Genomic DNA, 21,864 nt, shown 5'->3' on the forward strand with positions numbered 1-21,864 from the left:
TTGGGTAAATCCTTTAACCTCTCTAGACCTTTCTAAGTCCCATTTATAAAATGTTGTAAATGATACTTGTCTTACTGACCTATGGGGTCACCATGAAAATCATTTGAGGGAAGGGATATGAAAGCTCTGTTTACTATAAAAGTGCTATGTATTTATATTCTTAACCCACTTGTGATGTCACTAGTCACTTGAAAATTAGTTCACAAACCAAACTTGTTGATGATAGAAGCATAATTGTCCTGTGACCAACCCACTTTGTCCCTACCAAGCATTCCAGACATTTCAGTGCAGGAACAAGGTCTATGGGAAAAAGTCAAAAGGAGACTGATCAGAGGAATTCCACTGGCCCTTCCCAGGGCCCTGTACACAAAATGGTCCCCCATGCTTTGTTATTTTGCTGTTTTGCCCATGTCCACAGTTTCCAAGACAATAACAGACTGATAGCTGGGTGATGATGAAGAGAGTAAGTGTGATGTTACACCAGTTTTCTAGTGCAAAGGACTCGGCATCTCATCCATGGGATTGCAGCCTCCACTGGCTACTTTTCCAGCTGGGTGTGCAGACAGACAATGCAGAGGCTGGTTTTCTTTAAAATGCTGAGAAATGACATCAACCAGTGATTTTTCTCAGCGCTACCCACACAGATGGTTTCACCTTTTGTTACATGGGTTGGACAAGATGATTCTAGGTTCTGGAGTAAGCCCTGAGCCCTCCTCCTGTCTAGGTTACCTAGGTCAGCATTTTATCCTTCACACCAACTGAGCTCAAGGCTCTGGATGAGGTCTCAGTATATAGCTCTGGGGTGGAGGAGAGTGGTGAGCCGTGCTGGCTGGTTAGAAAGTGGAGAAGAGGAGCAGGATCATTCCACTTTGGGTATCATTTTGCTTTGTGTTTTTGCTCATCTGAAACAACTGGGTGTAATAGAAATATAATATGTAGCCCTGATCTTAGGTACTTAAATTTCAAGCAGCAATCAAATGAATACTAGAAAAAGTTTTAACAATACTTTAAGTAAACAAGTACATATTGTACAGTGGAAACATAAAAATCAATTCACTGAATCAATAAAGTATAATGAGTTGACTAAATTGAATAAATAATCCAATTGTGTGGATGACCTAGCATCTCAACTGGAAAGTACTGCTCCTTTGTGAATATCCAAAATTCCTGAAGACCAGCTTCATGGATAAGACTATCAATAAAGTGAGAGTCTACTGGAATTAAAGGGATTCAATCATGAGCATTCTAATTTTTGTAGTTGCTTCTATGTGTAAGTTCTCTTTGTATAAGAAGCTATGCACAGTTTCCTTTTGTGTAGGTATGTATGTGGTAAGGACATTTAACATGAGCTGTACCCTTTTAACAAACTTTCAGGTGCACAGCGCGGTATTATTAACTGTAGGCACTGTGCTGGGCTGCAGATCTTTACAACCTATCCATCTTGATGGCAAGGATGTAGAAAAAATCAGAGCCCTCATACACTGTTGGTAAGAAGATAAAAATAGTGCAGCCACTTTGAAAAAATGTCCTCAAATTATTAAACACAAAATTACCATATGACCCTGCAATTCCACCCCCAAGAGAAATGAAAAAATATGTCCACACAAAAAGTTGTACACAAATGTTTACAGCAGCATTATTCATAATAGCCAAAAAATAGAAACAACCCAAATGTCCATTGGTGGATGAGTGGATAGACAAAATGTGATCTATCCATACATTAGAATAATATTTGGCCATAAAGTTAATGAAGTACTAATACCTGCTACCATATGGATGAACTTTGAAAACATTGTGCTAAGTAAAATAATTTTGTCACGAAAGACCACATATTATATGATTCCATTCATATGGAATGTTCAGAACAGGGAACTTTATATAGAGATAGAATATAGAGTAATGGTTGCTTCAGTCTGGGGGAGGTAGGGGAGACTGGAAGGAGAGTAATGGCCACAGGGTATAGGCTTTCTTTTGGGGTGATGAAAACATTCTATATTGATTTTGGTGTTGGTTGCTCAACTCTGAATATGCTAAAATCTTTTGAATCATACACTTGAAATGGATGACTCGTATTATGCAAACTCTATCTTAACAACACTATTATTTTAGAAATAGAGTAACATTTGATAAATAATAGATTCTTAATTTCAAAAGCAAAGAAGCCATACATAAACACATGGAAAGAATAGATACAGGAAGACTACATTTATTGGAAAATTAAATATACATAAAAATCAGATGCAGTTTCTTATCATTCATTGGAGCCCAAACATTTAACATAGCGCATTATAAACAATACAGCAAGCATCAGAGCTTGTTGATAATGATAATGATGACAGTGATGATAGTGGTGGTGATACCAGTGCTGGTGTTGACAACAACAAAACCAACTACCTCTCCACAGTGTTTCGGCTTTTTTTTTTTTTTTTTTTTTTTTATGATAGGCACACAGTGAGAAAGAGAGAGAGAGGCAGAGACACAGGCAGAGGGAGAAGCAGGCTCCATGCACCGGGAGCCCGACGTGGGATTCGATCCCTGGTCTCCAGGATCGCGCCCTGGGCCAAAGGCAGGCGCCAAACCGCTGCGCCACCCAGGGATCCCTGTTTCGGCTTTTTAATATAATATCTGCGTCATCAGGTCTTTTTCTTTCTTTGCTTTGCTTTGCTTTTCTTCTTTTCTTTTTCGTGAAAGACACGGAGGAGAGAGAGAGGCAGAGACACAGGCAGAGGGAGAAGCAGGCTCCACGCAGGGAGCCCGATGTGGGACTTGATCCCGGGACTCCAGGATCACACCCTGGGCCGAAGGCAGGTGCTAAAGCACCGAGCCACTCAGGGATTCCCTCATCAGGTCTTTCTTAACGTATGGTAGTTATACCAACGTCCAGCTGCAGGTATACCAGGATTCTATAGAGAGAAAGTTACATTTTTTTCTCAAGAGTTAATGTCTCATGTTTGTAGCCACAGGAAACATCACACGCTGACGTCAGCTGCTTTCCCATGAGAAGTCTAGAAATTTCATAATGCCATAAATGACTTTCTCTTTCCTATTTGCTTCAGACAAGTAGAGGACTTTTCACAAAGCTTAAAAATAAACATCTGACCTTCACCCTGCCTTGGATACATTCTTACTGCTTCTCCAATCAGAAATTATCTTGCATCTAAAATTCTACTCTCATTCTTCTATTAACAATTGAAAGATTTTAGCCAATACAAACAGCATCATGGATTATTCTTAATTCTGTAATTGTTCAAGGAGAAATAGGAAAGTTTGCAGCAAACAGATACTGTTTAAAGGCATCAAGGCCCTCCCTTCATACTATTATGTAATCTTGTTCTGTTGCTTTCAGAATTTTTTTTCTTTCCATAGCTGTGTAAACTTGGCTCCTCTGAGAACACATATCTGAGCTATATCCTTTGTATTCCTGGAAGTTTTAAGGGAAATTCAACAACATTCTATACCTATAATAGTATAGAAATAAGCCAAGGGTTGATTTGATTCATTCTGCTTTCTGGATACAGAATAATTCAAGGAGGGTGGTAAAGAAAGGATATAAGTTCATTTGGGGCCAATAGCATTCTAGGTCCAATACTAGGTTCATTATGTGCATTCTCATCCATTCATTGCCTCAGTCCCCTGACAAACTTTTATGGGATATATGTCATATGCCATGGAATATGCAAAATGCTCGGGATAGAATTATCAATAAAGACTGTGCATTTTATTCCCATGACATATTTTGTCCTGTAACTGGAAGCTATGTCTCCCTCTCCCCTTCACCTGCTTTTCCCAAACTTCCACCCCCTTCTTCCTGGCAACCGTCAGCTAGTCCTCTGAATTTATGGGTCTGATTCGCTTTTTGTTTGTTTATTCATTTGTATGTGTATGTTTTATTAGATTCCACTTATGAGTGGAACCAAATGGTATTTGTCTTTCTCAGTCTGACTTCTTTCACTTAGCATCATACCCTCTAGATTCATCCGTGTTGTCTCACATGTCATGATCTCACCCTTTTTATGGCTTCATAATATTCCCATGTCTATGTGTACATGCATGCATGTATGTATCAACCAAATTTTCTCATCTATTAATGGACACTTAGATTGCTTCCATGTCTTGTCTATTGTAAATAATGCTGTAATAAACATAGGGGTGCAGATACCTTTTTGAGTTAAGTGTTTTTGTTTTCTTTGAGTAAATACTCAATAGTGGAATTATTGGATTATATGGTATTTCTATTTTTAACTTTTTGAGGAACCTCCATACTGCTTTCCACAGTGGCTGTACCAATTTACATTGCCACCAGCAGTGCACAAGGGTTCCTTTTTCTCCATTTCCTTGCCAGCACCTGTTACTTCTAATCATTTTGATTTTAAAATAAATAACTGATATCCAACAAAGAATTTCCTTAAGGTCATACCTCTATCATGACCCCACAGCCTGTACTCTCTCACAATTCAGTGCTGTTTTCAAGGGAAAGACCAATATCCAACCCAACTGAATAGTTTAAAGCTTTGTCAGCAATGCAGTGAAACTGTTGCAAACTGCAACAGAGAGAACTTTTACTTTCATTGAACCATTGACTTTTTCTTGAATTACATGAACAATTTCCTTAGTTTCTTGCTTTATTTAACCTGCTTGGCTAAATAAATTCCTAACATAGTATTCTATTAAATGCACCTTGTCTCTCTTATCTACTAATTAATATGAATATTTTTATATGTCCATATGCAAAATTCCATAGTAATGCGAAAAACGTTGGTCATGAGAACCAAGAGACTCTCCCACAGACATAAAAATTCACACTGAAATGCAAGCGTACTCTGGATGAATAGTACTCAAGATACACAGGCAAAAACTTAAATGGAAACATACGATTTAAATAAGTAAAGAAGAGACCTTGTGCAAGAGCTTGATGCACATGTGCACCACTGGAGGTAGATCTGGGAAGGTGGGTGGTTGAAAGGAAGAAGAGAAACAGTGTGGTTAGTGAGCAAGGGGCTGAATGGACGTGCAGTTTCACCACATCTTAAGATGATAAGTAGCCCCTATATTTGAATTGCTTTGGTATGGGCCACTTGCAATAACATTCAAACTTTCCCTTCTAAGATATAGTAAGCCAAAATATATCTATGGAAAGTTCACTAAGTCATTGGTAAATAATCCAGTGTTGACTTTTAATTTAGAAATAACTGGCCAAATTGATCCCAGCCTTTCTGACTACAGCTTTCCCCCTACAGAGTACATTGATGTGTATTACCTTCTTGTTTTCTCTCTTTGTCTTTCTTTTTATTATTTTATTTTCCTATTGGTATAATATATGACCAGAAATATTGAACTTTCATGATTTTATATATTTTGAGCTCATAAATTCTCTTAGTTGTCATCTTTTCTAACTGAGGCTTCATCTTTTTCTCTTCACATATAGTAAAAACAATCTTATTGACACATAACATACATAAAAGTGTACACATCATAATTGGACTGCATAATGAATTTCCACTAGATGAACATAATGGTACAGTCCCCACCCAGATCAAGAAGCAGAACATTACAGGGCACCAAGGTGCCTCAGTTGGTTAAGCGTATGCCTTCGTCCCAGATTGTGTTCTCAGGGTCCTGGGATCGAGCCCGAATCTGGGTCCATGGGCGGCAGGGAATCTGCTTCTCTCTTTCTCTCCCACTGCCCCTACCCCCACCCCCACCCCCACTCAGGTGCATGCTCTCTTTCTCTCTCAAATAAATAAATGAAATATTTTTTAAAGAAAGAAACAGAACATTACTAGCACCCCAAAAGCTCCCCTTGTACCTCCTTTTACATTCAACCTCCTCCCCTTACCTCCACTGCCTCAAGATAACCATTATTCTGATTTCTAACACCAAGTATTAGTTTTGTTTGTTTTTAAATTTTATATTAATGGAATCCTTCTGTGTGTATGTGTGTGTACATATGTGTGTGTGTGTGACTTCCGTTGTTTAACATTATGCTTCTGAGATTCATTGCTTAAGCAATACTTAGGTTATTCTAATTGTTATACAGTATTTCATTGTTTGCCTGCCACAACTTATCCACTTTACTATTGGTAGACAATGAGGTAATTTCCTGTTTGTGGCTATTATAAAAACTGCCGCTATCAGCATTCTATTCTAGTTCACGTCTTCTGATGAATATGTGCATGGATTTTTAAAAAAGATTTATTTTTTGAGAGAGAGAGAGAGAGAGAGAGTGGGTGTGTGTGTGTGTGTGTGTGTGTGTGTGTGTGAATAGGTGGAAGGGCAGAGGGAGAGAGACTCCTCAAGCAGATTCTCCACTGAGCATAGAGCTGACATAGGGCTCAGTCTCCGGACCCCGAGATAACGACCTGAGCCAAAAACAAGTCAGACGGCCAACCAACTGAGCCACCCAGGCACCCCTAGATTTTTGTTGTGTGTATACCTAAGAGGAAGATATCTTGGTTACAAGATACACAAATATTCCATTTCAGCAGCTGAAACTGCCAAATATTTTTCCTAAGTGATTGTACCAGTACGTTGCCACAGCAGTGCATGAGAGAGTTCCAATTGCTCAACAACACTGAATTGTCAGTCTTTTAAATATTCTAATGGTGTGTGGTTTTAATTTGAAATTTTTTAATGATTAAAAAGATTGGGCACTTTTTCATATGCTTATTGGTCATTTTAAAAAAGATTTTATTTATTCATGAGAGACACACACAGAGAGAGAGAGAGAGAGAGAAACACAGGCAGAGAGAGAAGCAGACTCCATGCAGGGAGCCCGATGTGGGACTCATTCCCAGGTCTCCAGGATCGCGCCCTGGGCCGAAGGCAGGCACTGAACCACTGAACCACTCAGGCGTCCCAATTGGCCATTTTAGTATCCTCTTTTGTGAAGTGCCTATCAAAGCCTTTACCCATTTTCCTATTGGGTCATCTATCATTTTCTTACTGATTTGTGGGAATTCTTTATATATTCTGAATGTAAGTCCTTTGTCAGATATATGTATTGCTAATATTTTTTTTCTCAACCCATGGCTTGCCTTTTCATTTTCTTTGTGGTTCTTAATTTTAGTGCAGTAAAATTTACCAATTTTAATGCTTTATGATTAGGGATTTACAAAATCTTTACCTGTCTCAAGAACATGGACATATCTTCTGCTTTTTTTCTGAAATCTTTTATGTGTAAGCTTTCACATTTAGATCTACACTCAATCTGGAATTTTAAGGGGGAGTGGGGTAGAGGGTTTGGTGTTAAACAGAAGACTTAGTTTTCTTTTTTTCCATATGCATACCCAATTGAAGTGCTCCATGCTGTTGCTTTCTCCAGATGGGGTTGTCCTATGTTCTGGGAGTTTGATAGATTTGGAAAGTTCACTTTAGTTGAATTAGGGCTGAGGTGAGTTTGTATCACTCCATGGACCTTTGGTCTGCACCCTCTCTGTGGGTGAGCCTTCCAAGGGTCCTATTGAGATTGTATCCCCAGACACTTCTTATTTTTATTTTCCTTGCTTCCATTTTTATTTTTATCGAAACATAATTTACATATAGTAACATTTCCTCCTTTTAATAGGGTTACATAAGTTTTGACAAACGTGTACAGCTGTGTAAAAACCACTCCAACTAGACATAGAGTAGCTCTGTTGAGTCCAGAATGGTTCCTCCTTCTGGAAGCTTTTCCTACTCAGCTCTGTGCAGCTGCTGAAAACTGTGGTGTGTAGAAGTATCCTGCTTGGTTTCTTATTCTCTCTCATGTTTTTGTGTCTTAAGGATTCAGCAAATGTCTTGAGGGAGAAATAACTGAATGTGAGGCCACTTTTCCAGGCCTTCCTCCCCTCCAGAATGTTGACCCCTTAAGTCTTGGTTACTGCAGCAGCTCTCTGATGCCTTCGAGCAGATTTTTGCTTTTGGAATTTTATCCAGATTTTCTGTCTGTTCTCAGCAAGAGCACTAAACTGCCACAAGCTACTCCATTATAGGCGAATGCATAAGTCAGTCTATCTGCATTAAACAGACTCATTAAGAACCCCCTCCAAAAAAAATTTTTTTTGTATAGATCTCAAAAGAGTAAAAGAAATGTCATTGTTGGCAGCTATGACTACTCCAAGTGTTCAGTCATGGGAAGAGCTTTGGAGTCAAACAAATCTGGGTACAGTTCCAGCTCTGCTACTTATTAACTATGTGTTAGTGAATCTGAATCTGTTTCCTTGCTTTCAGATGGGGCTAATAAAAACAACCAGTTTCATAGTTTTCTTTTGAAGATTAAATGAGATAACAGATGTCAAGTACCTTGCACATAGTATGCATTCAGTAAATGATAGATATTATTTTGTAATATATTATCATTTCTCTTAGAGTTATCAAATACACTCATGTCTTAGAAATGATGGGGAAGGGGTAGGCGAGGTCATGGTCCCTGCAAGCAGTACCCTTCTCTGAGCAGCCTATTTGATGCTGAAAGGGATGAGCTTGTTTTATTCACAACCATTACAAAGTCATTCACAGATACTGAGACATGCACAAGACATTTTTTCATTCCAGAATGTCATAGAATTCTATGCAAACCATCTGAACTGGAAGGATCTTAAATCTCTATTCCAAAAAAATTAATGTTACAGATGAGGCAATCAAGGGTCCTAAAGTGGTTAAATGACTTGGTCAAGGTCAGTTTACTCGTTAGTATTTATTTAAGTGACCAAATTCCCTAAGAGCACATATTTCTTCCCTCCTAAAAGCACTCCTAGCTCCCATATTCAACTATAAATGAAAAAGAGAGACAATTCACAAGGGACAATTAGTGATGTTTTATTGTTACTGGCTCATTCTGACTAAAACCCATAGATCTATTTTAAAATATTTTATTTTAATTTCCATCCTTGCAAATTATATGACTTCCTGCCAACTAAGACTGACACAGCTACTTACCATTCCTTTCTCATTCCAAGGATCATATCCTGTAGCTTCTCATTCTTCTGTTATTAAGAAATATTCCATCTTATCCCCTGATGCACAAGACTAATAGGAGCTCACATAAACCCACAGAAAACATCTCTCTTCAAGGTTGCCTAGTGAGAGGAGGTGCAGGGGGCCTCCACCATTCTGAGCACTGAATGCAGGGGTGGCCATGTGTGGTCCCTGGCACTCTTCTCTATGGCAAGGGCCAGATCACCAGCAACACTGCCACTGTCATGATTTCCAGCAAAGGCCACACTTCGAGGATCGTTTTTTGGTAAGTCCCCTTGTTCAGCACATCTTTCAGCATTGCATACTCTGCCAACAGACAGATAAGCCTGAGTCCCATATGGGTCAAGTAACTTGAAAGAGTATCATGATCACAGAGCACACAGTCATCTCATAAAAGCCTCTCCCTCATGCTAGGATTCTCAAGGGCTCTTCCTGGAACACTCTTTCCCTAGATCTTCAGATGGGCTACTCCTCCCTAGAAATGCATTTTCAGCTTCCATGTCTTCTCTTCGGAGAGACCATCTTTCAGTACACAATCTCCAGTGGCCTTCCAGTGGCCTTCTACTATAACATGCTGTTTTATTTACTCACGCTCAGAAACACGTGTGTTGTCTCTACTCCACCAGAACACAAGCTCTGGGAAAGCAGTCCTTGCTCATTCATCTCTGTGTGCCCCATCCTGGCTCAGAGTACCCACTCAATGAGTGAGTGAATGTGGGCATGTATCCTTTCAATACACCCATCAGGCCGGGTCAGCCCTTGGGTTTGAATACTTGCTTTACTACTTACGAGCTGGGTGAATTGAGGCAAATGACTTAAAGACAATGAATTTCTTCATGCTCACCCTAAGATAAGAATACATACCTCACTAGGTTGCCACAGAGATCAGATGACATCGATGTGCACCATGTGCTTAGCACAAGGGCTGGCACTGGGAGTCCTTAATACATAGTATTTATTATGTCCAAAATGAAAGCAGAGCATATTATAAAAGAGTCATGGGGGGATTTTTAAAGGTCAATATTAATGTATTAACATTAATCAGTATGAATGTTAAAATCAAGCGTCCTAATTCAACCACATAAGATAAAATTTTAAATTAAGTTAAAACTTGCTTCTTGTTGGCTAGACAAAGTGATTCATTTTTGTGAAAGATCCCTAATTTAACCTTTGCAATAACTACCTGTTATTGTCATTATAGATCATTTAAGACCCTCCCCTTCACCCAACCCTCTGGTATCCATTCAGAAAATGGCATCTTTTCTAGAATATTTGTGGCAGGAATTTTCAGGTAGAATTGCGATCACTTCTTGCAAATACACACTGGCAATGTTTTTTTTGTTTTTTTTGTTTTCTTTTTGTTTTTTTTTTTTCATTTGGGTAACCTAGGAAGGTGCTGGTTTCTGTTTCTTATGCTACCGACTGGCTTTAAGCTAGGGATTTTTTGAGGTTTTTAAGAGAATCACTACTCTTGGAGGACTAGAAATCTGATTGAGGGGAGAGACATTTCTCCTTTCCTTTTACTACACCTTGATTCTCCCAGAGCAAATTTTCATATAAAACCCAAATGTCCCCCCATGCCTGAGCAGATGGTTCAGTCAAAGGAGCAATGAATAGCACCTGGCTGTTTGCCACGGGCTGGGAAGGGGGTCATGGGAGGAAGGGAAGCTCACTTGCCTATCATAATCCTGCTCTCTCTCCTTCCTCTCCTCCTCCATCTCACCTCTTTCCTTCTTTGCCATCTGGTCTAGACTCAGCTTTGCCTGCAGACAATCTCAGTAACTGCCTCTGAGCCAGGTCAACCAGAACCCATGTGCTGGGCACTGAATTAAAAAGCTTAAAGGGGCCCAGTGAGTCATAGTTCACCCAGAAATCTATTTGAAGTTGCAAAGTAACTAATGGTAGAAAAAGATCTTAACACAGGGAGGAAGAGCTTCCATCAGTTTTGTGGCCCTTGGATTCTAACTTTCTAACTTGGAAAACAGGAAAGCGTATCTGAAGACAAACTCCACTTCCAGTGACTTTGCCATTTCTCCCGAAAGCCTTTCTTTTCTGTCTCACCAACAAGACAGTTCATGAACATAGACCTAGATACTATAGAGCAAAAACAAATTTTTTCCCACCGATAGCATTTTCTTCCTCTACTTTTCCTTTATTCCTTCCTAAATTTAAAAAGAAAATTGAGGATGGGGAGAATTGAAAGCAGGGAAAGGAAAACTAGGCAAATAAATACTGATCCTGCCAGAAGGTTTAGGAAGGTACTGTCGATTATTTTCTCTGCTTATTTAAATGCCTCTCAGTATGTTTAGTTACAGTCTAGGCACATAACTCTTGCTTTCTTCTAGTCTGATGTCTTTGTTAAAGCCCAAAGGTCAAGGATGGGAGGCTTCTCTGGGGAGGGTACTATAATCTACATCACATTCCAGATACAGGCAGCTTTTTTTAAGGTGCAAATTCCTGGGCACCTCTCTTGAGTGCCCCATATATTTTTTAAAAGCAACCCCCCTCCACCCAAAGATTCTTTTGTGCAGCCAGTCTGAGAACCCATATTCTGGGGGTTCAATACACCATAAACACCGTAAGATCAAGTACCACTGCTGTTTGTTCATTGGCATATCCCTGATATGTTCCTGGCACACAGAGGGCACTCAATCCATATGTGTAACTGACTCGTAGGAACACTCTTTGTTATCAGGTCTCATCTAAACTCCATCCTCAAGCACTCTGCTAATTAATTGTTTAGCATGTGGTTTTTATTTTGGCGGGAAGACAAATGGAACAGAGACTGCCTTGAAAGCTAATGAAGGTTAATATGCACAAAATTTGGCCTACAGTTTTGGGAAACTCATCCATCGTTTACATTCATTTATTCAACAAATATTTCTTGATGTCCTCCTCAATGCTGGCAGGGACTAGGAGCTCTGAGGAACTGGATGATGAAGCAGCCTTGTACCAGCTTTCCACCTAGGAAATGCCTCCCAATTTTATTGTCCTCTTCTCCTATCCCCTCAAGTTTATAGAAAAGACCTCCAAACTTGAATCCACCGTAGAAGAAATGGAATTTAAATGGGATCTGGAGCTCTTGTCATTCTCTGGCTTTGTAACCCAGAAGTGTAATTGTAGGTTTTATCACTCCAACTGAATTTTAGTCTCCTTAAGATGAGGCCCACATTCCCGGAATGCTGAACAAAGAACTTTGGATGTATGGCAGTTCGACAAGAGATGTTTGTGCTTGACACCAGTGGGAAGAGGTGATAGACCAGTGGGAAGAGGTAGAGATAAGGGAGCTATAGACAGCCTGAGTGGCCACTCAAGATTAAGGAAAGGGAGGCATCTAGATTTGCTGATGAATTTGTGAGCCCCTCAAGGTTCCTTGATCCGAGTTTGCAAAATAGTCTTCCTCAGATGGATACAAACCATAAGTAACATGCTAAGCATGTTTTTGTGTTATTTTGTTTTTTTTACCTGTGAAACCTGAAATGAGAATCCAAGAATCTAGGCCCAATTTCTAGCAGTGAGATTCCAAGCCAGTCCCCTCACCTCCATGATTTTCTGTTTTCTTCCAATGCCCGGTGGCAGAGGCTGGGAATGGACGAAAGCAAACTATATTCTTAAGGTCCACTTGAAACCCATTATTATAGTCAATTAAAGGCGAACATTAAATGCACAAATTTGCATTTCATACGCGTACTCATTAGAAGTCCTTGTTGCGTCGTGTTGGGGGAAGGTTTAGGGTTATGATGGTAATTTGCTTCACAGTTGTTATTTCTTGGTCTTTGTAATGTTTAATATTTATTGCTGTGTTTTAAGTGCAAGAGAGTTAATTCTAGATTATCTACTAGTACATTTCTATATATTTGTAATCCTCTAGTCTCTCTTCTTCTACCAATTAGTTAAGCTCCTGAGACCATCACCAACAGAGAAGACTCTGGACAAAGGGTCCAAATGGTTTTTGAGAATCTGAAGCTTAGAAGGATTGAGGGTTGAGCTTGGAGATGAGAGTGTCCTTGACTATGTTCTAAAGTCTTTGCCTTTGATTATTGGCATTAGTACTACTCCCTGCTTTGTATTAACTATACCACCTTCTCTACCCCCATTATTTCGAGTAAATTTTTTTTTTAATTTATTTATGATAGTCATACAGAGAGAGAGAGAGAGGCAGAGACACAGGCAGAGGGAGAAGCAGGCTCCATGCACCGGGAGCCTGACGTGGGATTCGATCCTGGGTCTCCAGGATCGCGCCCTGGGCCAAAGGCAGGCGCTAAACCGCTGCGCCACCCAGGGATCCCTATTTCGAGTAAATTAAGGGTTGACTCTGGAATCATTGTATTCGTGTTTTTTTTTTTTTTTTAAAGGCAAGTGCACAACATCCTTTGGTGCCTTATTTCCCCTTTAAGGCCCAACTCATAATAGTACCCGAGGAAGACATATTTTAAAACAAATAGTCTACATTAACTAAAATTCACTCCACTTAATCACGTTTCCATCCTCGTTTTATACCAGGTATCATTAAAACATTTTAAGAACCTTCAATCAAATTCTACAGAAATTGGTGATCAACCAGAAGGCTCAGAAGTGGACATTTGATCACTTACCTGTGAGTAGCATTTATGTGATTGAGGGGGAGGAGGAAGCTCTGTTCTTAGCAATTATACAGCCTCTCTGCATAATTTTTTACATTCTTGCACCTAAACATGCACTGTGAGAAGCCAGGCTTTCTGCTATGCTCCTTATAGTTTATTTACCAGTTAAACTATCAAGTTTGGAAGGAATTATTTCTTCTGCTTTATAATTTGATTTTTTTCCTTAATTTTTTCCTGCATGTATAATATCTTAAGCAAAAACAGTCCCAGATCAATAATAATGAAGTCCTCACTTCCAGCAAAGAATGCTAATGACTTGAGGAAAATAGATGAGTCAGTCTTCCGCAGGGAATAAGCTCATCTTTGCACAGACACTGGTGATTTGGGGGGCAGTAAGTACCTGTCACTTCCCATGAACCCACCTCAGCTAGAAGGTTCCACAGGCAGAGGGTCTACTGGGAAGCAGAAAGAGAGGATTTTAGAAGGTAGAGGATGGAGAATGCAAAGGAGACTTCACTTGTTCACCATTTTGCCCAGGCTGGCACCAGTAGGAGGGCAAGTTTTTCAAGAACTGAGCATGGTTCCCAGACATTTGTTGTTTCTGGATTTTATCCCTTGTACCCTGTATTAGTTTGCTTGTGTTGCTATAGCAACATACGGCAGACCCAATGGCTTAAGCAACAAAAATTGCCTCACAGTCCTGGAGGCTAGAAGTCTGAGATAGAAGTGTCAGCAGGGTTGGCTTCTCCTGAGGCCTCTCTGCTTGGTTTGCAGATGACTGTCTTCTCCCCATATCTTCACACAGCCATCCTGTAGCATGTCCATGTGTTTGGTTTTTCTCTTTCTCTCTCTCTCTCTGTCCAACATTTCCTCTTCTGATAAGGACACCAGTCATATCAGATTAAGGCTCACCCTAATCATTTCATTTTAAGTGAATCACCTCTTTAAAAACTTGATCTTCAATATGGGTTACATTCTAAAGTACTGGAGGTTAGGACTTGAGCATATGAATTCGGGACACCACCATTCAATCCATAACACCCTATCATCATTTGTTTCTAATATGAGGATCTTTCATTTGTTGAAGATGCATTTCCCTCTGATTCTTCTCTCCTGAACTTCCTTAGCATTGATGTTACTCTCAGAATATTTGGTTCTGCTGGGGTGTGGTATAGTCCTTTGTGAACAGCTCTCATTTTCCAATGACCTGGTATAAGTTTTGAAAGTAAAGAGTGTGCCTTTTACATCCCTCACAGCACTAGGGAAGTTTTGTATATAGTAATACATTTAATAATAATATCTGTTGAATGATGAATACATAGATGATTAGACGTAGCCTCTGAACCTACAATTTATTTGCTTCAAGACTATCTCCAAATGATGATTATCAGTGGTACTTTCTCTTCCTTTGCTGCCCTCTACCCACAACATGTGGAAATAAGACTGGAGAGGGGCTAAAATAAAAATATGATTAGTTGACACCAGGAGAGTTACCTGTCTCCTCAAAAAGGTAGGAGAGAGTAGATAGCATGAGCCTGCCCCAGATCCCATCACTCATGAGAACACTGTTCCAGGATATAGGAGGGAAGGACGATGAGTTTAGATTGGGGTTTACTGAGTGTGAGGACTTGTGGGACTTCAAGGGCATATGCTAGTCTGAAGCTCAGGTGAGAGTGAGGGACAGAGATGTTCCCAGTCATAGCCTCTACTTAGGAATTAGAACCATGACAATGGATGTCATCCAGTGAGATTGTGTGAAGATAGAGGAGCAATGTTTCCAAAATGCTACCAGAAATTGTACGCAGAAGATTTTCCTGGCAAATAACAGAAGAATCCCTTCCATGAAGGAGAAATCCACATGCTACTTCTCATGAGGGTTTGTGAGAACATGTATATCAACTAACATGTATGTCTATCTATTTCTTTCTCCTCATTTATTTGGCTCTATTTCTTCTTCTGTCCTCTCCTATGGGGCTATGCCCCAAACCATTCCTGTGGGACTTGCCCTCCTCAACTTTGCCACCCTCTTGCTAACTAGCTGTACCCATGAGCATGTGTTTGCCCAAGTTTCTGCCATGGGGATCTCAAATATCAACTCCTTCCTTTGTGGCCATTCTCTTCATCAGCCAATCAGAGCTGATCAGACTGGACAGTAGGGGAGTGGGATTAGATTCCTCAATGCCCAGAGAGACAGAAAGTAGATCCTTCTCAGGGTCAGGTACCATGAAACATCATCTTATCTAGACAGCCAGTAAAGGGCTCAGTAGAGGGGAATGGACCACTTTTGCACTGAACTCCTTCCTTAATCCATTGATTCTTGCCAGTCCCCGCACCCCCCCCGCCCCACCACCACCTGTGCTCTTAAGAAGGCTTTGGCAATATTTTAGAGTTTCACAGCCAGGCTAGAATTGGGGCTGGTGGAATGTGGAGAGGCCATGGGCCATGACAATCTTCTTTCGAGACCCCACAAGCAAATGTCATTTCTAAAGGCCATGTTTATCCCAGCACTAGTTTCCTTAATTTTTCCTGCTTTCTCTGATACAAATAAAAGAAGGAAAGATATTTGTTCATTTCTTTTATTTTTGAAGTATTACTTTTCTTCTTTTAAATTCTCTTCTTGCAATTTTTTCCCTTTTTCTCTCCTCTCTTTGCTCTCTTTTTTAGCAGAACCTCAATCTTTCCCTGAATTGTCTGATTAGTAGTGGAAGAGACTATCTGAAGCCTGGAAACTTCCTCCTTCTCTGCAAACCCCACTTGTTTTCTTTAACTATGAGATGCCAGCTTTCTTCATATACCCACTTCCACACTTCCCTCTTGGTATTCTTTGAGCAGCCAGGAAAATATGCCAATTTTTATGCAGCTACCCAGAATATCAATGACACCTCAGTGATTTTTACTCAAGTTGCTGCTTACATAACATGAGAAAAGAGATATTTTGGAGTCAAGAGAAAATAGCTCTACAATCTATGAATGGCCTAGATGGGGTGTTCCAAATGAATGGTGGCCAGTGGCCAGCATAGGTGCCTCCCAACTGCATTTCATTAATTTCAGTCAGCTACAACATTTGGAAAGAAAGATGATTTTCCTATGAGCATGTAAAAGAAGTGCTTTGAGTTGTAAGGCTTTGCCCTTGCTTTAGAACAGCATAAATGGAAGATTTTATAACCACTGTGGGCCAATATTTTTGGAGTCAGTTGAAGCTCCAGATGGAGTGGAAAGAGAAGTGTTTTTTTTTTTTTTTTTCTTCCTCTTTGCTTGAGTTTTGCAGAACAAGTCTCCCTGGACACCTTTAATAAAGTGTTCAGTCTCTTATGTAGCTCAATGTGCCCAAACTTGTTATCAATGGGATCTGAAGGAGTCTTTCTTACACTAAGAATCTTTTCTATAGATTTCTGGTAGAGGCTCTAGAACCAGCCTCCTATATGAGAACATCTTGAATCCATTCCCTTCCCAAAAGTCTCACCTTTAGGAGCCGGCGCTTAGGTCCTTGTCACGAGAGATAAGGAAGAAAAATACACAATAAGCACAAGTTTGGTTAAGAATTGAGAGGACGGGAAGAACACAGTCCCATGGCCTTCTTAACATTCTGGAAACTTTCATATGAAGCAGCGTGAGAGGACATTCCAGCATCATCATATGCAGATTTTGTAACTTTGGCCAAATGATGGAGTTTTCTAGGCCAAGGAATTGCACCTTGCTTTCAGAGGTACCTCTGTGGAAGCATGAATTCCTGCCCAGCACAGCTGTTGGTAGAGGTTAGTTGTGCCAGTGTGGACAAGCCAAGATGAGCACCACAGAGGGCGAGGAGAAAAAATAGACAGTGATGCCAGAAGCTTGTTCTGGAAGAAAGTCTCTTCTAGAACTCCTTTCTAGACTTTGGTTCCAATGGGCATGAATATAGGGAAAAAGAATGATTGTGCTATTGAATAGCTTCCAACCAAAATGATCAAAAGTCTTACCTGGGTCTCTAACTATGAGTGGATTTTTATAGTTCAAGGACACAGACTCAGCTGCTTCTGAACTCTGCTTTGGGATGTTTAACAAAATGAGCTTGTGAACATCTTGTACTACGTGCAGCCATACTCCAAGAGGATTTACGTAGAACAAACACTCAGTTGAAGGGGACATCTGAAACAGTTTCTTTCCTACGATTCTCTACATCCCAGGGCCAACTTAATGCCAAATTAAATCTATATATTTTTTTAAATCGACTTTTACTAAGGAAAAGGCAGAGCTGCATTCCATGAAACAGATATTTTAGGCCAAAATTATTACTTGGACCCTTTTTCCCTCCTCCTTTTTGCTAATTCAAAACAAAATGTCTATCATTCACTCTAACACCAGCATTTAAGAGCTGGAGACAAATGGAGTCCGAATATTCACGCCAATGTGGTACAAATGAGCTGTGATTTTCAGGATGCTGGCTGTTTCTCTGACAGGAGAAAAGAGCAGTCGACTAGTTTAATATCTTTGGCTGAAAACACTTTTTTATAAAGGGATGGAGAAGGCCAACATTAATATTGAGTCCTGTTATTTAATGGCCAAAAAGGATACATCACAGAAGGGGGCATCGTCAGTCCAGGGACAGTGTGTTTGTCACACCCAGAGGATGCAGAGGGGGTGCGGATACACACACAGGGTGGGAGTAAAGAAAGGAGCTCTTCTACAAGCATTTTCTCCACGTTCTTCAAAGAAGTCCTTCCAGAAGTCTATTATACTCATGATTGTGAGTATGATTCCCTCACAGACTTATGCAATGCGTAAACATTGAAGACGTTTGTTATAATGAGAGTTTCTGGGGATTGAGTTACCTGCCCTGAGGATAGGAGGAGGCTTGTGACCCCTGTTAGCACCATCCGTCCTCCTTCTTGTCCCTCAAACATGCATTTTCAATCATTCATTAATTCACTATTTCTGTAGTACATTGAATTGGACCCTCTCCATCTCAGGTGCTGTCAGATCTGGGCTACATGAGTAATTCTAGTGTTCCTTTATTCTCTCCTATAAGACAGACTATTTTTTTTTTATTCGATGCAATGGGAAATTTAGTGAATCTAATAATGTGTTCATTGACGTAAAATGTGATTTCCAGTACTTTTGTTTGTTTTTCATTGGCCCCATCTTGGCAAAGAGTCATAATATTTTAAATTTCTCTGCCCTCTCGTCCACCTGTCATACTTAATTATGTGGTTTACAGGCAAAACATAGCAATGCGGCGGTTGTAACTGTAATTCTACTTTTCTGTGAACCGCTTTGAAAAATGATGCATAATTGTGCCCAGCATTATTTGTTTCCTAAATTCTGGTTTTCAGGAAGCATTTTTTTAAAGGAGGACATAATTGTAGTTTCAAAGTAATAAAAAATTAAAAGCAAAGTGAGAGTACTGCAACATTTTTATGGAATGCTCAAAAGACCCTAAGGTGAGAAATCCATAGCAGACCTACCATGAAACCAGTGGAGCTAGGACACCATTGGGTGGCTTAGTCGGTTGAGCATCTGCCTTCAGCTTGGGTCATGATTCCAGGGTTCTGGGATCGTGTCTTGCATTGGACTACTTGCTTGACAGGAAGCCTGCTTCTCCCTCTGCCTGCTGTTTCCAATGCTTGCATGTGTGCACTCTCTCTCTCTCTCTGACAAATAAATTTTAAAAATAAAATTAAAAAGAACCAATGGAGCTGAAACCCTTAAACACGTCTCTATCACAACCCTTCTGCCGACTTTTTTACATTGAATACTGTATTTTCTTTCTTAAAGAAGGCCTCCCAAATAATCTTCAGATTCCACAAATGTGGCTCTTCCCTGAGACAGACACAAATGGATAAACTTAGATGATTGATCTTCATGTTGAAAGCTAATTAAATTTTAAAAATAAATCGTCAAAGTGTGAAGTACTGTATTTTATTTTTTAAGACTTTAGAATGAATTCAGCTAATTTTCTAAAGTAAACCTCACTTAAGTGAAATAATAAATCAGTTTGCCAAAACACAAATGAACATAAATAGGAGATTCATCTTTACTTCATAAATAAACGTCAAATATGAGCTTACCCTAAAACGGAGCAGGCCAATCCTCTGGACAGGAAACAGCTCCTACCTTTGTTGAGGAGGTAGCTACGAGTTGTGTTTTCATGTTGAGGATGGGGTTGGGAGTGGAGGCACGTGAAGGGTGTGGGGAAGCCACTTCATGGAAGGCCTCTGGGGCTCACAGAGAGGCAGGATGGTGGCATGTAGGAGGCAGGTCATTCTTCCTCCTAGCCCCCTCAAAAACCAAGGCATTTAGACCCCGCAGTCATCATCTCTCACCTGCTTATCCCCTGGACCAGGAATCCTACCTGCCCAGCAGCTTCCCAGCCCCACAGGCAATCACTGAGTGGAGACAGTAGTAAACTTGGGTTGCTCCAGTTTCCAGCTGAGGGCAGCTTTAATTGCTCCTCCTGCTAACAAAGAATATTCAAATTCAAGTGTAATAGCCTCTCATTGCTGGGGTCTACTCGGCTGTTCTGCTATGTAACATCTGTTTTTGAAATTCGGCTGAGACCCTGACTTAAATCCATTTAACTTAAAAAGCAGCGAGAGAACATCTTGTTTTCACGGATGTCCAGGGGCTGTATGTCAACAAATAAAAGATCTGTTTGTGGTATTCAAAGGGGAAAAGCTGGTTGTGAGACATTGTGTCACTGGGGTAAATCTATTATGGCCTGTTCATTTCTTGGAATTGTGAAACAAATTTGACAAAACAAAGTGGACCAGCTTCGTTTCAATCAGCAAATTTTTGGCTTAATGGTGGTAGGGAAGTGTGCTTTTCTTGTCAGAGGTCACTGAGCTGGATGGTTTCCAGAAAGATGCCCTCATTCATGCCTCCTACATTAGCCATGTGAAGTTAATATCTTAAGTGGATTCTCTATATAAATTGTGGCAGAAAGCATCTGATATATCATTATTTTTATATTACTTACACAGGACCTGAGGTGGGAAAGAAGGGGTGAGAATAGTTCACCATCCCTCAAACCTGACTAGCTACTTTACTCCTCACCCACTTCTTTAGGAGAGAGTAGAGAAAAGCTTGATTTATCAGCACCTGGAAGAGTGAATGTCTGATGCAAAAGAGATGTCTGTATATATGTATTTGTTTAATGAATATAAACTCTGGTCTTATAGACTCATGTTCTCTTTTTGAATGCATGACTGTATGGGTATTATCATCATTCCAGTTTGAAAAAGCTTTCACTGCCTATGTCCTGTTCTAGCCCAAAGAAAAGCATTAGGTCACTCCTGTCGCTCTCTCTTGCAGCACCGTGTTTTTCCTTTCTAACTTTATTCCAATTTGTATTTTATTTATTTATGGCCTGTCTCCACCATCAGACTATAAGCCCAGCAAGGGTAGAGTCGTTGTTTTCACAGCTATATGCCACACTAAGCAAGGTGGCTAGTACATGAATATTTCTTCACAATATTTGTTGAATAGTCCTCCTGACATTTTCATTGTGATAATGGCTGTAGAGCCTTAACCACTTTTGCTTATGTATGAATTTAATCACAGTGAAGAAGACAATAGGGCTTATAATGCAGTTGAAAATGCAGAGACCTTTTGTGTGATGACACGGCCACACTCATTTGAAGGTCATGGTGGAATGGGTTAGTCTAACCATCTCTATTTTCTTTTTTTTTAAATTTATTTATTTATGAGCGATAGAGAGGGAGAGACACAGGCAGAGGGAGAAGCAGGTTCCATGCAGGGAGCCCGACCTGGGACTCGATCCCAGGTCTCTAGTATCACACCCAAGCTGCAGGCAGTGCTAAACCGCTGTGCCACCGGGGCTGCCCACCATCTCTATTTTCTTGAGTTGATGTTGTTGAGCCACATCTGCCATTAGAGCTGGCCAGGATTAATGTCATAGCACATGGCAATAGTTTAAGATTTTTTTTTCCTCTTAAATAGTTAACTCATTCCTGGTGGTCTTGAGTCTCTGACTTCAGAAAATTCTGGCCCACCAAGCCACTTGGTAAAGGCAGTTAAAGATCTGTGGTCAGAAAGAAGATACTTTTGGTGCCCAGTGGACGTGGAGGTTTAATATGCATATTCGCTTGTCTGGTGGTCACTGTAGACCTTTCTTATGGTCAAGCAAAATAGGAATACTCTAACTTGAGTAGGAACAAAGTAGATTCACTGGCTCCATTTTGCTTTGGCTGTCTGTGTTGACGGGACTGACATGGGAATGATTTGTGTGTTCCAGAGGATCTCAAGAGAAATGCTCATTCGTTTATAGAAGGTGCAATTCCACAACAGTTTTTTGCTTTGTATACTTGAAAACATTCCCAAAGAAACA

At 40.1% G+C, this 21,864-nt stretch overlaps 1 protein-coding gene across 12 annotated transcripts in view; it reads left to right on the top strand.

Annotated features, from left to right (window-relative positions):
- CALD1 (caldesmon 1) overlaps positions 1 to 21,864 on the top strand; it is a 188,511-nt gene that overhangs the window by 53,293 nt on the left and 113,354 nt on the right. For all 12 annotated transcript variants that reach the window (XM_072777272.1, XM_072777280.1, XM_072777282.1 and 9 more), the window contains one exon: positions 13,459 to 13,552. The gene's annotated coding sequence lies outside the window, so the exon portion shown is untranslated. The remainder of the gene's footprint in view (positions 1 to 13,458; positions 13,553 to 21,864) is intronic.

This window comes from Canis lupus, chromosome 15 (assembly GCF_048164855.1).
Source record: "Canis lupus baileyi chromosome 15, mCanLup2.hap1, whole genome shotgun sequence".
Taxonomy (NCBI): Eukaryota; Metazoa; Chordata; class Mammalia; order Carnivora; family Canidae; genus Canis; species Canis lupus.